The following is an 18,008-nucleotide window of genomic DNA, read 5'->3' as shown; positions in this document are numbered from 1 at the left end:
CACCTGCTGTCAGTGCCTCGCAAGCACATTAAACCGCAAAAATTATTAGAATTAATTAAAGAAGATACTTATGACACAGAATATGTGTCATAAGTATCTTCTTTATATTATTTTAATAATTAATCACAGGGGAGGCACTGCCTCCCCTGACTGCACGTCCCTGATTCACAGCATTCACAGCGGCGGAGAACAGCCTATGGTGAAGCAGAGGGACAGCAGCAGCAGCGTCTCCACCAATTACTCAGCGCTGCTGTGGCTACCTCCTCCCCTTCCCTCCTCCTCCTTGCCCGGGATCTCTGCAGAAGCTGCACCAAGGAGCCTGAGCCAGCGGAGAGAGTAAGTATAATTCTTTCTTTCTTCCTTTCTTGTCTGCCAAAATGTGTAAAAAGGGGGATGCTGTCTGCCTTAATGTGTAAAAAGGGGGACGCTGTCTGCCTGAATGTGTAAAAAGGGGGACGCTGTCTGCCTGAATGTGTAAAAAGGGGGACGATGTCTGCCGTAATGTGTAAAAAAGGGGGACGCTGTCTGCCGTAATGTGTAAAAAAGGGGGACGCTGTCTGCCGTAATGTGTAAAAAAGGGGGACGCTGTCTGCCGTAATGTGTAAAAAGGGGGACGCTGTCTGCCGCAATGTGTCAAAAAGGGGGACGCTGTCTGCCGTAATGTGTCAAAAAGGGGGACGCTGTCTGCCGTAATGTGTCAAAAAGGGGGGCGCTGTCTGCCGTAATGTGTAAAAAGGGGACTCTTTTTGAGTATTTTATGTGTGACCCTCGAATATGCGCTGGAAGTGTTAAGCGGCCCCCCAGCTGAAATAATTGCCCACCCCTGCTATAGAGCCTTTGCGTAAAATGAAGTGTATATACTGCAAATCACACCTGTCTGAATAGGTGCCACGGCAATCCCCTTCAGTGAACAATACCCCCTTCTATGTGCCCACGTCTACCCTCTGAAACATTAAAGTTCATAAATAGTATAGGGTTGCTGTCTGGCTTGCCTGTAAAAATGTTAGTTATTAATAGGGCTGAACTTAACCGATAGAGGAAGGGCAATATGTTACCCTACTGCTTATCAACAAGATTCAAACAGGCCTCAGGGGGTAGGACATTTTAAAATTCCACAACAAGAGGACACATATATATTTATTTATTAATGAAAGAGAACGGTAAATGCCTAGAATACATTTCTCACTGATGTAGTTGAACCAAAAAGTGCTGAAACATGCATTAGAGAGACACGGGAATACCCTGGGAATGTGCTGCAACAATATGTATCTAATACTGCTTTCACACAGAAAAAAGCCCAAAACCCAGCTTTTACCCTGCATTTGCAGCACAGGTTTTTTTGCCGGTCCTAGACATGTTCACGCAGAAAAGCAGGTAAGCAGTGTCGACACAATTGCAGAGTTGAACATAAGCATAAATACGCCTGTTTTCAGCATGGCATCTGCACCAAGTATAGGTTAGTCCAAGTGTGCACTGATTATGTTGGTGAGTAGCAAACAAAGTGTATGAGTAGGGATGGGCAGACTGCTAAGTAGCCAACAACTCCGTATACATGTGTGTGTGTGTGTGTGTGTGTGTGTGTGTGTGTGTGTGTGTGTGTGTGTGTATGTATGTGTATATGTATGTATGTATGTATGTATATATATATATATATATATAATCTACACGCGCACACACACAGTCCAGTCACATTATTATGACCACCTCCTACATTTGACGTTGGCAGCGCTTGGCCCATGAAGTATGTCATATGACGTGCACTGGCTTGGTGGGTATATAAGGTGTGTGATAGGCCGTCTGCACACATATCACTTGTTGCTGTCAGGCGTAAAAATAAGATTTTACTCACCGGTAAATCTATTTCTCGTAGTCCGTAGTGGATGCTGGGAACTCCGTAAGGACCATGGGGAATAGCGGCTCCGCAGGAGACTGGGTACAACTAAAAGAAAGCTTTTAGACTACCTGGTGTGCACTGGCTCCTCCCACTATGACCCTCCTCCAAGCCTCAGTTAGGATACTGTGCCCGGAAGAGCTGACACAATAAGGAAGGATTTTGAATCCCGGGTAAGACTCATACCAGCCACACCAATCACACCGTATAACTTGTGATACTATACCCAGTTAACAGTATGAAATATAACTGAGCCTCTCAACAGATGGCTCAACAATAACCCTTAGTTAGGCAATAACTACATACAAGTATTGCAGACAATCCGCACTTGGGATGGGCGCCCAGCATCCACTACGGACTACGAGAAATAGATTTACCGGTGAGTAAAATCTTATTTTCTCTGACGTCCTAGTGGATGCTGGGAACTCCGTAAGGACCATGGGGATTATACCAAAGCTCCCAAACGGGCGGGAGAGTGCGGATGACTCTGCAGCACCGAATGAGAGAACTCAAGGTCCTCCTCAGCCAGGGTATCAAATTTGTAGAATTTTGCAAACGTGTTTGCCCCTGACCAAGTTGCAGCTCGGCAAAGTTGTAAAGCCGAGACCCCTCGGGCAGCCGCCCAAGATGAGCCCACTTTCCTCATGGAATGGGCTTTTACTGATTTAGGATGCGGCAATCCAGCCGCAGATTGCTCCAGCTGAATTGTGCTACAAATTCAGCGAGCAATAGTCTGCTTAGAAGCAGGAGCACCTATTTTGTTGGGTGCCTACAGGATAAAAAGCGAGTCAATTTTCCTGACTCCAGCCGTCCTGGAAATATAAATTTTTAAGGCCCTGACTACGTCCAGTAACTTGGAATCTTCCAAGTCCCTAGTAGCCGCAGGCACTACAATAGGTTGGTTCAAGTGAAAAGCTGATACCACCTTAGGGAGAAACTGGGGACGAGTCCTCAATTCTGCCCTATCCATATGGAAAATCAGATAAGGGCTTTTACATGACAAAGCCGCCAATTCTGACACACGCCTGGCCGAAGCCAAGGCCAATAACATGACCACTTTCCACGTGAGATATTTCAAATCCACAGTTTTAAGTGGCTCAAACCAATGTGATTTTAGGAAACTCAACACCACGTTGAGATCCCAAGGTGCCACAGGAGGCACAAAAGGGGGCTGAATATGTAGCACTCCCTTTACAAATGTCTGAACTCCAGGCAGTGAAGCCAGTTCTTTCTGGAAGAAAATCGACAGAGCAGAAATCTGGACCTTAATGGAACCCAAGTTTAGGCCCATAGTCACTCCTGACTGTAGGAAGTGCAGAAAACGACCCAGCTGAAATTCCTCTGTTGGGGCCTTCCTGGCCTCACACCACGCAACATATTTTCGCCAAATACGGTGATAATGGTTTGCGGTTACTTCTTTCCTGGCTTTTATCAGCGTAGGAATGACTTCCTCCGGAATGCCCTTTTCCTTTAGGATCCGGAATTCAACCGCCATGCCATCAAAACGCAGCCGCGGTAAGTCTTGGAACAGACAGGGCCCCTGCTGTAGCAGATCCTGTTTGAGCGGTAGAGGCCATGGGTCCTCTGATATCATTTCTTGAAGTTCTGGGTACCAAGCTCTTCTTGGCCCATCCGGAACCACGAGTATCGTTCTTACTCCTCGTCTTCTTATTATTCTCAGTACCTTTGGTATGAGAGGCAGAGGAGGGAATACATAAACCGACTGGTACACCCCCGGTGTCACTAGAGCGTCCACAGCTATCGCCTGAGGGTCCCTTGACCTGGCGCAATATCTAGTTTTTTGTTTAGGCGGGACGCCATCATGTCCACCTGTGGTCTTTCCCAACAGTTTACCAACAGTTGGAAGACTTCTGGATGAAGTCCCCACTCTCCCGGGTGTAGGTCGTGTCAGCTGAGGAAGTCTGCTTCCCAGTTGACCACTCCCGGAATTAACACTGCTGACAGTGCTAAGACATGATTTTCCGCCCATCGGAGAATCCTTGTGGCTTCTGCCATCGCCATCCTGCTTCTTGTGCCGCCCCGTCGGTTTACATGGGCGACTGCCGTGATGTTGTCTGATTGGATCAGTACCGGCTGGTTTTGAAGCAGAGGCCTTGCCAGACTTAGGGCTTTGTAAATGGCCCTCAGTTCCAGAATATTTATGTGTAGGGACGACTCCTGACTTGACCAAAGTCCTTGGAAATTTCTTCCCTGTGTGACTGCCCCCCAGCCTCGAAGGCTGGCATCCGTGGTTACCAGGACCCAGTCCTGTATGCCGAATCTGCGGCCCTCTTGAAGATGAGCACTCTGCAGCCACCACAGTAGAGATACCCTGGTCCTTGGAGACAGGGTTATCAGCCGATGTATCTGAAGATGCGATCCCGACCACTTGTCCAAGAGGTCCCACTGAAAGGTTCTTGCATGGAACCTGCCGAATGGAATTCTGCTTCGTAAGAAGCTATCATTTTTCCCAGGACTCGTGTGGAGTGATGCACCGATACCTGTTTTGGTTTCAGGAGGTCTCTGACTAGAGATGACAGCTCCTTGGCTTTCTCCTACTTTTTTCTGTTCTGTGTCCAGAACCATCCCCAGGAACAGTAGGCGTGTGGTAGGAACCAGCTGTGACTTTGGAATGTATAGAATCCATCCGTGCTGTTGTAGCACTTCCCGAGATAGTGCTACTCCGACCAACAACTGCTCCTTGGACCTCGCCTTTATAAGGAGATCGTCCAAGTACGGGATAATTAAAACTCCCTTTTTTCGAAGGAGTATCATCATTTCTGCCATTACCTTGGTAAAGACCCTCGGTGCCGTGGACAGTCCAAACGGCAGTGTTTGGAATTGGTAATGGCAATCCTGTACCACAAATCTGAGGTACTCCTGGTGAGGATGGTAAATGGGGACATGTAGGTAAGCATCCTTGATGTCCAGGGATACCATGTAATCCCCCTCCTCCAGGCTTGCAATAACCGCCCTGAGCGATTCCATCTTGAACCTGAATTTTTTTTATGTATGTGTTCAAGGATTTCAAATTTAACATGGGTCTCACCGAACCGTCCGGTTTCGGTACCACAAACAGTGTGGAATAGTAACCCCGTCCTTGTTGAAGTAGGGGCACCTTGACTATCACCTGCTGGGAATACAGCTTGTGAATTGCCTCTAGCACAGCCTCCCTGCCTGAGGGAGTTGTCGGCAAGGCAGATTTGAGGAAACGGCGGAGGGGAGACGCCTCGAATTCCAGCTTGTACCCCTGAGATACTACTTGAAGGATCCAGGGATCCACCTGTGAGCGAGCCCACTGATCGCTGAAATTTTTGAGGCGGCCCCCCACCGTAACTGGCTACGCCTGTGGAGCCCCCGCGTCATGCGGTGGACTCAGAGGAAGCGGGGGAAGAATTTTGATTCTGGGAACTGGCTGACTGGTGCAGCTTTTTCCCTCTTCCCTCGTCTCTGTGCAGAAAGGAAGCGCCTTTGACCCGCTTGCTTTTCTGAAGCCGAAAGGACCGTACCTGATAATACAGTGCTTTCTTAGGCTGTGAGGAAACCTGAGGTAAAATTTTTTCTTCCCAGCTGTTGCTGTGGATACGAGGTCCCAGAGACCATCCCCAAACAATTCCTCACCCTTATAAGGCTCTATGTGCCTTTTTAAAGTCAGCATCACCTGTCCAGTGTCGGGTCTCTAATACCCTCCTGACAGAATGGACATTGCATTAATTCTGGATGCCAGCCGGCAAAATATCCCTCTGTGCATCCCTCATATATAAGACGACGTCTTTAATATGCTCTTATGTTCGCAAAATAGTATCCCTGTTTGACAGGGTCACAGACCACGCTGCAGCAGCACTATCTGCAGGTCTTAGTCTAGTACCTGAGTGTGTAAATACAGACTTCAGGATAGCCTCCTGCTTTTTATCAGCAGGTACCTTCAAAATGGCCGTATCCTAAGACGGCAGTGCCACCTTTTTTGACATACGTGTGAGCGCCTTATCCACCCTAGGGGATACCTCCCAGTGTAACTTATCCTCTGGCGGGAAAGGGTACGCCATCAGTAACTTTTTAGAAATTGAATGTATTGGGGGTATACCGCACTGGAGAATGGTAAGGTATCTAATAGATATTGTTAGAACCAAAATACATAATACAACGAGAAAATCTGAGTTTTCTAATGTTATCTTGAGTTTGGTGGTGCACCCTGAGTCAGTGGTAAGACATACAACAAAAGGGAGAGAAGAAGACTCTTTTGTGGGTGCACTCTTGTATGTTTAAGAGGTCTCAGAAGAGACAATAAGTAAAGATTATAAATGAATTTTTAAATATAACTTTTATTAACAATAATTGATAAAATAGTAGAGTTTACTGTCAAAAATTGGAGGTAGGGGTGGGGGGAAGGGTGGGGGGGAGTTGGGGAAAAGAAAGGGGGAACACAGAACAAATTAATTACAGTGTAAATACTGAATATTGTTCTGGAATGCCTGGTTGCGATAATAACAGCTGGAGACCCTGAAAATTGAAGCGTTTTTATTCTCTCATGAGCGATGATGAGGAGACAGATGGGATGATTAAAGATGGAATGAGCAAGATGAATCTGCTGTCAGTGTTAGACGCTGAGCAAAACCGTCCAGGAATTTCTACTAAACTGAGTATTCCTCGAGAGTCTCCCACTCGAGTACTGACCCAGCCCTACACTGCTTAGCTTCCAAGATCGGAAGGATTCGGGCGTTACCAGTGTGGTATGATAGTAGAAAAAATATTAGATATCGAGGGCTCGAGAATCACTGATGAGAGTTCACGAAAATGGAGAAATAAGAGAAAAGAAAAGACAAGAGAATGAGTGGAGGAGGAAAATAGGGGATCTGCTGCCACCGTTAGACCGGGATAATTGCCCCTGAATCAGTGGTGAGAGTCCTGAAGATAGTATAAAGTGAGGAAAAGGAAACGATACTGATAGGTAAAAAAATTTTTTGAGATTGGTTGATAGACAATGGGCTGCTTGATTGCAGGATGCTGATAGTACCTATGATAAAGGTACTAGGTGTGATAAAAAGCAATTTGTACACAATTAGCAGTCAAATAAATTGATTAGACCCATACATCACCATCAATTTGCTACTATCAGATTATTACAATTATACCAAAATGGTATCAGGTGGAAAAAGAAGGAGAAAATGAACAACAATTTCTTATTTGTGTTCCGCTGTATGCAGAGCTGCAGAAATACTATATAATATGATTGCAAGATGCTGATAGTACCTATGATAAAGGTACTTGGTGTGATAAAGAGCAATTGTACACAATTAGCAGATAATTAAATTGATTGGAACCATGCATCACCATCAATTTGATGCTGACAGATTATTGCACATTGTACCAAAATGGTATCAGGTGAAAAGAGAAAGAGATAATGAACAACAGTTGATTATACAGAGCTGCAGCAATGCTATATAATACGCAGTATAGAGGATAGTGATAAATTGCTCAGCCAAATGATTAGATCAATATTAATGACTGAAAATAAAGGTTTAAACAGTATCCTATGTGGTATTAAGCCGCTAAATGCCGACTATCTGTAAAACGGGTACTTGCAAAAAACAGCTTGATGAATGCTATTATCAAATATAAATATGCAAAAAGATGCTGATATTGAGCAGATATTACCCGGAATTGTATGGAACGATCAGTCACTAATATGAGCAGGATACTTTCTGAGTGCGGAATGTCCGTGTCAAAGTCCAGGCAAATTGAAGATGCAGGATACACTGGTTCCCAGGAGCTAAGCAGTTCGTTTATAGCCGCACTGCCGATCAAAGTACCTGATGTATTGTGGAGACGTGGTCAGGTTGGCTGAGGAGAAGAGAGACACAATGTTCCTGGTCCCATCGCGGCAGTATCTAGCGGCGGCGGGTTGATGCAGCGGCTGCTGGGGAAAGAGCGGCTCGTGGTTCAGGATGTCCGGAATCAGCTGTCACACCCAGGCAGTGGGGGTAGGGAACGGAAAACTAGTTTCACCCGTTCACCGGGCTTGATCACTTCCTGATCAAGCCCGGTGAACGGGTGATCAAGCCCGGTGAACGGGTGAAACTAGTTTTCCGTTCCCTACCCCCACTGCCTGGGTGTGACAGCTGATTCCGGACATCCTGAACCACGAGCCGCTCTTTCCCCAGCAGCCGCTGCATCAACCCGCCGCCGCTAGATACTGCCGCGATGGGACCAGGAACATTGTGTCTCTCTTCTCCTCAGCCAACCTGACCACGTCTCCACAATACATCAGGTACTTTGATCGGCAGTGCGGCTATAAACGAACTGCTTAGCTCCTGGGAACCAGTGTATCCTGCATCTTCAATTTGCCTGGACTTTGACACGGACATTCCGCACTCAGAAAGTATCCTGCTCATATTAGTGACTGATCGTTCCATACAATTCCGGGTAATATCTGCTCAATATCAGCATCTTTTTGCATATTTATATTTGATAATAGCATTCATCAAGCTGTTTTTTGCAAGTACCCGTTTTACAGATAGTCGGCATTTAGCGGCTTAATACCACATAGGATACTGTTTAAACCTTTATTTTCAGTCATTAATATTGATCTAATCATTTGGCTGAGCAATTTATCACTATCCTCTATACTGCGTATTATATAGCATTGCTGCAGCTCTGTATAATCAACTGTTGTTCATTATCTCTTTCTCTTTTCACCTGATACCATTTTGGTACAATGTGCAATAATCTGTCAGCATCAAATTGATGGTGATGCATGGTTCCAATCAATTTAATTATCTGCTAATTGTGTACAATTGCTCTTTATCACACCAAGTACCTTTATCATAGGTACTATCAGCATCTTGCAATCATATTATATAGTATTTCTGCAGCTCTGCATACAGCGGAACACAAATAAGAAATTGTTGTTCATTTTCTCCTTCTTTTTCCACCTGATACCATTTTGGTATAATTGTAATAATCTGATAGTAGCAAATTGATGGTGATGTATGGGTCTAATCAATTTATTTGACTGCTAATTGTGTACAAATTGCTTTTTATCACACCTAGTACCTTTATCATAGGTACTATCAGCATCCTGCAATCAAGCAGCCCATTGTCTATCAACCAATCTCAAAAATTTTTTTTACCTATCAGTATCGTTTCCTTTTCCTCACTTTATACTATCTTCAGGACTCTCACCACTGATTCAGGGGTAATTATCCCGGTCTAACGGTGGCAGCAGATCCCCTATTTTCCTCCTCCACTCATTCTCTTGTCTTTTCTTTTCTCTTATTTCTCCATTTTCGTGAACTCTCATCAGTGATTCTCGAGCCCTCGATATCTAATATTTTTTCTACTATCATACCACACTGGTAACGCCCGAATCCTTCCGATCTTGGAAGCTAAGCAGTGTAGGGCTGGGTCAGTACTCGAGTGGGAGACTCTCGAGGAATACTCAGTTTAGTAGAAATTCCTGGACGGTTTTGCTCAGCGTCTAACACTGACAGCAGATTCATCTTGCTCATTCCATCTTTAATCATCCCATCTGTCTCCTCATCATCGCTCATGAGAGAATAAAAACGCTTCAATTTTCAGGGTCTCCAGCTGTTATTATCGCAACCAGGCATTCCAGAACAATATTCAGTATTTACACTGTAATTAATTCGTTCTGTGTTCCCCCTTTCTTTTCCCCAACTCCCCCCCACCCTTCCCCCCACCCCTACCTCCAATTTTTGACAGTAAACTCTACTATTTTATCAATTATTGTTAATAAAAGTTATATTTAAAAATTCATTTATAATCTTTACTTATTGTCTCTTCTGAGACCTCTTAAACATACAAGAGTGCACCCACAAAAGAGTCTTCTTCTCTCCCTTTTGTTGTACTTTTTAGAAATTACCAGTTTCTTATCGGGGGAACCCACGCTTTTTCACACTTCATTCACTCATTTGATGGGGGAACAAAACACTGCCTGCTTTTTCTCTCCACACATAAAACCCTTTTTTAGTGGTACTTGGGTTAATGTCAGAAATGTGTAACACATTTTTTATTGCCGGGATCATGTAACGGATGTTCCTAGTGGATTGTGTATATGTCTCAACCTCGTCGACACTGGAGTCAGACTCCGTGTCGACATCTGTGTCTGCCATCTGAGGGAGCGGGCTTTTATGAGCCCCTGATGGCCTTTGAGACGCCTGGGCAGGCGCGGCTGAGAAGCCGGCTGTCCCACAGCTGTTACGTCATCCAGCCTTTTATGTAAGGAGTTGACACTGTCGGTTTATACCTTCCACCTATCCATCCACTCTGGTGTCGGCCCCACAGGGGGCGACATCACATTTATCGGCATCTGCTCTGCCACCACATAAGCCTCCTCAGCAAACGTGTCGACACAGCCGTACCGACACACCGCACACACACAGGGAATGCTCTGACTGAGGACAGGACCCCACACAGCCCTTTGGGGAGACAGAGAGAGAGAGTATGCCAGCACACACCAGAGCGCTATATAATTTAGGGATTAACACTATATTGAGTGAATTTTTCCCAATAGCTGCTTGTATATACAATATTGCGCCTAATTTTAGTGCCCCCCCTCTCTTTTTAACCCTTTGAGCCTGCAAACTACAGGGGAGAGCCTGGGGAGCTGTCTTCCAGCTGCACTGTGAAGAGAAAATGGCGCCAGTGTGCTGAGGGAGATGGCTCCGCCCCTTTTTCGCGGACTTTTCTCCCGCTTTTTTATGGATTCTGGCAGGGGTATTTATCACATATATAGCCTCTGGGGCTATATATTGTGATATATTTGCCAGCCAAGGTGTTTTTATTGCTGCTCAGGGCGCCCCCCCCCCCCAGCGCCCTGCACCCTCAGTGACCGGAGTGTGAAGTGTGTATGAGGAGCAATGGCGCACAGCTGCAGTGCTGTGCGCTACCTTGGTGAAGACTGATGTCTTCTGCCGCCGATTTTCCGGACCTCTTCTGGCTCTGTAAGGGGACGGCGGCGCGGCTCCGGGAAAGAACACCAAGGCCAGTTCCATGCGGTCGATCCCTCTGGAGCTAATGGTGTCCAGTAGCCTAAGAAGCCCAAGCTAGCTGCAAGCAGGTAGGTTCGCTTCTTCTCCCCTTAGTCCCTCGCTGCAGTGAGCCTGTTGCCAGCAGGTCTCACTGTAAAATAAAAAACCTAAAATAAACTTTCTTTCTAGGAGCTCAGGAGAGCCCCTAGTGTGCATCCAGCTCGGCCGGGCACAGAAATCTAACTGAGGCTTGGAGGAGGGTCATAGTGGGAGGAGCCAGTGCACACCAGGTAGTCTAAAAGCTTTCTTTTAGTTGTGCCCAGTCTCCTGCGGAGCCGCTATTCCCCATGGTCCTTACGGAGTTCCCAGCATACACTAGGACGTCAGAGAAAGGGGGAGATTTATCAGAGTTGCAAAAAGGGATGATTATCAGCTTTTGGGCCAAGGGTGGCAGTATTTCTGACACAGCGCAGTCTGTGAACTGTTCGTGTGCTGCTGTGGTGAAGGTGTATCGTTACTGGACAAATGGCACCATTGCGAATAACCGACGTGGAAACTGCGGAGCACCACATGCCATCTATGTGAGGGGAATGTCAGCTACGAAGGTGTGTGAGGGCTGACCGACATGCTACAGCAGCAGCTCACCATCAGAATGGACCTGGGGGTTACCAGATGTGTGTCTAAAACACAGTTCAGCTCGACTAGCTGCTGTCCGTGCTGTACATGATGGTTACCCTGGTGATTAGCAGGTATTCATAATAATGTCACTCGACTGTGTATATAGATTGATTTTCGTGCATTCTACTCTGCATCAGGTCCTGTGTGAATAAAAAATCCTCAGCGATAACCTAAATTCTTGAGAACAAAGATGCCTTTCATTTTCTTGTTTATAAAGTTTGCTGTTATTCTAACTGAAAAACATGCCATTGATCCATTGGCTTGATACAGGTCCCGACGGAATAGCGTTGCATGCTGCAAAGTACCGATGTTCAGTACTTTGCGTATGCGGCGGACCCATACTGCGCACGATCTGTGCAAGGTGTCACAGATGATCCGATGCTGCTTCCTAGGATGCAGCTCGGATCACTAATACAAGCAGGAGGTGTCTGCATTAACATATAAGTGCTATCGCCGCTACTTCCATGTACATATCTCCAACCCCATCTGAATCAAGCCCCATGCGTGGAGAGGTTCTGCGGCACCATTGGCAGTTTGAGGAAAGGAAACTTGCTAGCGATGAGTAATCTTGTAGGATTATAACCAGGGCTTCCATATGGGCGTGCAACTGCAACTTCTTTCTCCAGCTAGAGATAAAAAGTTGAAATTAATATTCTCTGAATGGAATCAGAATGTAATAACGATGCCGTCAGTATACCGACAGCAGCATTCCAGCCACCAAGATGCCGGCAGCGGGGCGAGCGCTAATAAGCCCCTTGCGTGCTCGCTGTGCTCGCCACTCTGTGGGCACTATGGCTTGCTGCCCTTGCCACAGGTTATATTCTTCCTCTATGGGTGTCGTAGGCACCCATAGAGGGAGAAAAGTCTGTGGCACTGGGATTCCAGCGCCGGCATTGTACCACTGTGCAGGATCCTGGCTTCGGAGTTGTGGTCGCCGGGATTCCGTGTGGCAGGATCTTCACCGCTTCCCCTCTGAATTGCATGGGAGATAGCCTTATCATGCTGTGGACAGGGCTTAACAATGTCAAATAGCAATGATAAACTTACAAGAGGTAGGGGTCCCACCAAAGGGGATGTAGTTGGCATCCTGTCGTACATGATGCCGGCGGTCAGAAGACCGACACCGGAACCCCAACACGACGTAGAAGCCCGATGCCAGAATACAGACAGCCAGAATCCCAAACGTAAATATGCCAAGCATATTAGACTGCGGGAGGGGAGGATTATGGTCAGGCTGCTGGTGTGGAGGGCCAGGCTGCAGGAGGGGAGGGTTAGGCTGCAGGTAGGGCAGATTAGCTTACCTTTCATTAAATATTCTGACCTTCGACGTCCTGACTGTCGGGATCCTGTACCCAACCGCACTACTATTGGGGGGAGGATTTTCTACAGTATGTGAGCCCGATCAATCACCTAGTAATCACTGACAATATAAACTATCACTGTACACAATATTTCCTTATAGTGTTATTATAGCAAACAGCAGAAATGTAACTGATGAACAGACCTATCCAGGGCACCCTGGTGATTATCTGCATTGTACATTGTGTGAAGCAGATGATGTCTTGTGTCACGTGTATTATCCATTTGCAGATTTGTACAGAAGAAGAAAGGAACAGTTTTGTCTTCAATGTTTTCATCAGTTAGTTGTGGAGTATAGAAACTGTAGGTAATTGTGTGACCCAATGAGCTTGTTAAATACTATAATCTTGTAGCAAGTGCTTTCTATGTCTAGTCATCTCTGACAGTAATTACTTGCCCACGCTGAGACCTTTCTGATTTAAAATCCTGCAAATTAGATGCTGGGAGGCATAACCTGCTCTTTTTATGTTTATTTTGTGTTTATGTGATCAATCTGGGACCTAGAGAATGGCCACATTGAAGCTGGAGAGCAATATGAATCATGAACATCTGCAGTGCTAACTGCTGATTAAAATGCTATTATTCTTATTGTACAAAAGAGGGCTATCTGTGACACTGAGCATAACTGTATCTGTGGCACTGAGCATTGGGAGGCTGGTGTGTCGTCTGTGGCACTGAGCAGAGTGTATCTGGGAGGCCTGGGAATGCACATCACTGATGCAAGTCTGAACATTTCTGTGGGAACTATTCCCTTTAGTTTAGCCTACAGTCACAAGCGCTGGAAAAATAAACCAAAACATGAAGCTACAAGAACTTTAACCCTTGTTTAATAAATATCTGCATCCATCTGATTCTGATGAAAGGACACATTTACAGTATCTGGGGTACTTAAGGTTCAGCTATCTTTCATAATATGTATCTTCTTGTAAGGTAAACATTTGTTTCATTTGGTTTTGACCAAGTTCTACAAGTTCCTTCTTGGAGTTTGCATGTTATTTTTGTTACGCAGTATAGCAGTGGTTCAAACGTGTTTTTTGAATCACGGCACCCTACAGTATATATATATATATATATATATATATATATATATATATATATATATATATATATATATATATATATATATATATATATATATATATATATATAATATTCTTTTTTTTTATGGCACACCTAAGCCAAAAGTTTCTTATTGAGAAATTTAGAAAGCTGTATTAAATTAAGTAAATGTGTTTATATTTCATCTTTCGGTTCAGTTATATGGTGAGGGACAGGATTTGCTTTTGTTTGTATACATATTTTATGATTGTCAGCCACAAGCATTGGCTTTGCATATTACATGGACCATAAATAATTTGAATTGGTCCTGGACCACCAATCTGAGGCACCCCTGTAAGTGTCCCACGGCACCCCAGGGTGCCACAGCACACAGTCTGGGCAACACTACCTTTTTCCCTTAGCACAAGCTTTCATAAATGTTCCACAGGGTATTCTCTGTTACACTGCACCTAAATTGCACACTGTGCCTATACTTACTTATACCGCTTTCAGATAGCAATCACAGGTCGGACCTGGCTTCTAAACTTCTGCACCGACAGGAGGCTTCCTCTGTTTCTGCAAACAAGCAGAAATTGCGATGCGGTCCCCAGCATGCTAGCAAAAGGATTGCAAATTCTGCTAATTAGCAAAATTTGCAATCCTTACTGATTTAGGCCCATAGTTCAGTGAAGTGCCTGCACACATCCCATACAGGTCACAATAATACCGACGGCTACACCCCGCCCCACTCTAAATCCCGACAGTCGGCATGCTGACAAGCAGGGACTATTCCCACTCATGGGTGTCCACGTCACTCATAGAGTGGGAATAGAACCGCTTGCCACTGAGCCTCCAGCTTGGCAAGCACATCGGGCCCGCAAGGGGCTTCATTGTGCGCCCCCCCCCCTTTGTCGGCATTCTGCTGTCGGGATCCCCTGCTCTGTATGCTGCCGGGATCTCCAGCGCCAGTAATGCCTAACCAACCCCCCATACATCCATTATAATATTACTTCGTGACAGGCTTATCCATTATCTGCCCACTTCTACAGATCACACCTACAAGGAGTATCCCACAGTCCAGTAGTCTTAGGGTGCCCACACACGGAGCAATGTGTCCTCCCACGACACATCGCTGGTGACGGGAATCGGCGGGGTGCCGGCATCGGCAAGTGCGCACACACTTGCTGTTGCCTGGAACAATGAGTGTCTGCTTTGGGAGCGGGGCCATGCTGCATTCGGCGGCATGGCAGCGTTCGCCACCTCCTCAGATCTTTCTGCGTACTGCGCATCTCCGTTATTATCATCCGTACACACAGCACTTTTTAAGCGATGTGTTATTCTGATCAGTCGGAAACGCTCACATCGTTTAGAATATTGTGCCGTGTGTAGGCAAATTTAGTCTTTTAACCCATTCTTGTCATACAGTAAGTAATATCCGCTCAGTGGGCCTGATTCATATGTGGTGGGAGGTGCAATCGCTGTTGTGTACATGGAAGTAGCAGAGATTGCACTAATATGGTAATTAGCAGCAGGAGGTGTCTGATATAAGTAGATGCTTCCCGCTTGCATTAGTCATCTGTCATTGGATCACCTGCAACACCATTAGCCAGGACGTGACCCATGAGGTCACACAAGGAGGCCGCCGCAGATTAAAAAAAGGAGGCCAGGAAATCTCCATTATCTGGCAGAGATCCTGGCCTCACCACTCTCCTAAAATGTAGGTAACACATCATCCATTTTGGGAATCGGCGGCCGTCGCAATCCTTTCTTCGCACCTAAACGTATGCAGACTGGCATGAGCTGCACTACCATCGGGACATGAATCAGGCCCAGTAATTTTTGCTTGTTCTTTTAAAAAGCGACTGCCTCCAATATTTTCAGAATATACCTTTTTCCTACCCAAGATGGTCTCAAAACGTAATTCTCTCATCATCTCCTGTCTATGGGGGTAATTCAGACCTGATCGCTAGGCTGCGTTTTCGCACAGCAGCTGATCAGATCCAAACTGCATATGCACCACAATGTGCAGGCGCGATGGACAGCTGCAAAGGGGATCGCCGGTCAGCAACTGTTTTGTGCGAAGGATCCATTCGCACGGGCGTTCGCAAGGAGATTGACAGGAAGAGGGCGTTTGTGGGTGTCAACTGGCCATTTTCAGGGACTGTCTGGAAAAACACAGGTTATGTCCAAGCGTTTGAAGGGAGAGTGTCTGTCGTCAATTCCGGCCATGAACAGATTGATGTGGTCGCAGTGGCTGAGTGAGTCCTGGGCTGCGCAGAGACTGCGCAAAATCAGTTTGTGCAGCTCTGCTACACATTCATTCGCACACTTGCACAGCGAAAATACACTCCCCCTGTAGGCGGCGACTATCTGATCGCAGGACAGCAAAAATCGCTGCCTAGCAATCGTGTCTGAATTACCCCCTATATTGCCCCAACCTCCTTTCTGGCATTTCTCTCACCCATATTTCCCACACTATTATCCCTTTTTAATACTGCAGCAACATTGATTTTCTTATCCCTTGTCCAAGTCTGCTATATCAATCTGCAAATCCCCACACTGGCTTCCCCTTGTAGTATAATTCAAAGTACTCGCCTGTAACTAGAAAGCCCTCAACAATACCCCTTCATATAATACATCTAATATCTCATAGAAAAATACTATACCTCTTGCCATTTTAGATCTACAGATGTAGCCACCTTTATCTTGAGTGGCTGCGGCGTTTGTCCCGTTCGACCATACGCAGCGTACTGGGGCGTAGCGAGGCGCGCCTAGTCACAGAGAGGCTATCTAATCGCACGGAGACAGACATTTGACGTTTGGCGTTACCTTTACGTGTAATACCTGCGATCAGCCACCAGATGTCGCTTTTTACAATCACCACTGCGCATGCGTGTGGTCTCCCGTAAAATACAATACTGAAATACATAATAAGGACTACTTTACTAAGGCGTCTCATTACGCTGCATACAGTAAATACTGTACTCATTACGCTGCATTATTTAATACAGTACTGTATATACGACACCGACGCAAATAGTACAGCATACAGTATATGATCCATCAACAATACTTTATGAATACTGTATGTGAGCGTCCAAGTCCCGCAGACAAAACATACAGTACTGTAAAACCAGTAGTGTACACTGTCGCAAATGGATGTGTGTTACAAGTTCACTATTGCCTCTCAAGATTAGGAATTTTGTACAGTATGTTATCGTCCTAATCCCGTAGCCATTACAGCATAATCAAAACCAACGGATTTATACATTTGTCTGCGGCGAAGTGGTGAAGTGTTTCGCTTCCTATACTCAGAGTCCAGGGTTCGATTCCTTAAGTACGAATGCATGTTAGTTTTTTTCAGACACTTTATTATTTTTTTTATTCACATACTGTTTGGGTGCATTTAGCGTAAAGAATCGCTCCTGCAGATGTACTTTGATTTATGTGAAACCTGTGTGCATCCTTCCATTGACTGTCTTACAATGTAAATAAAATAATACAGTGCATTATTACAGAAAAAAAAAAAAAAAAAAAAAGAAAGAAAGCACATCATGTCTCGAACCCTGGACCCCCAGCGAGGGAGGTGGGAGCCTTCACCCCTAGCCCACGACGCCTCATGAGAGATTTCCAATTTCATGTGTGAAAGTACTGCAAACAGCGCCCGGCCCCCGCCCCATTGCTGTTGGTTTATGCCTTAGAGGACTCGGACGCTCGCATTTGTAAAGCACGGTGTTTTCCTCCGCCTCCTGCTAGCCTGTTGCCCTTCCCCCATGGGAGCCTGCACAGATCATGCAGTAGACAGGGAGGGAATGCAGGTCATGTGCAATACACAAACGCCCACTGTAGTACTGTTTTGCTCACTTACAGTACCGTACTGTAGGTTGCATTTAGCGTAAAGAATCGCTCCTGCAGATGTACTTTGATTTATGTGAAACCTGTGTGCATCCTTCCATTGGATGTACTGTATTGGAGAGAAAAAGAAAATGTTAAAGTGAATGTCACGGGAACACATTAAAAATAAGGTTGGCACTTCCTTCCCATTGGTGTTG

The 18,008-nt window shown here is 45.6% G+C and overlaps 1 protein-coding gene and 2 pseudogenes across 3 annotated transcripts in view; 2 read left to right on the top strand and 1 right to left on the bottom strand.

Moving 5' to 3' along the window:
* The window catches only part of MAN2A2 (mannosidase alpha class 2A member 2), a 165,312-nt gene that overhangs the window by 7,789 nt on the left and 139,515 nt on the right, over positions 1-18,008 (top strand). The window lies entirely within an intron of this gene.
* On the bottom strand, positions 6,517-6,635 carry LOC134937157 (5S ribosomal RNA; annotated as a pseudogene).
* On the top strand, positions 9,226-9,344 carry LOC134937155 (5S ribosomal RNA; annotated as a pseudogene).

This window comes from Pseudophryne corroboree, chromosome 6 (assembly GCF_028390025.1).
Source record: "Pseudophryne corroboree isolate aPseCor3 chromosome 6, aPseCor3.hap2, whole genome shotgun sequence".
Lineage (NCBI taxonomy): Eukaryota > Metazoa > Chordata > Amphibia > Anura > Myobatrachidae > Pseudophryne > Pseudophryne corroboree.
This window is presented reverse-complemented; position numbering and strand designations above follow the sequence as displayed.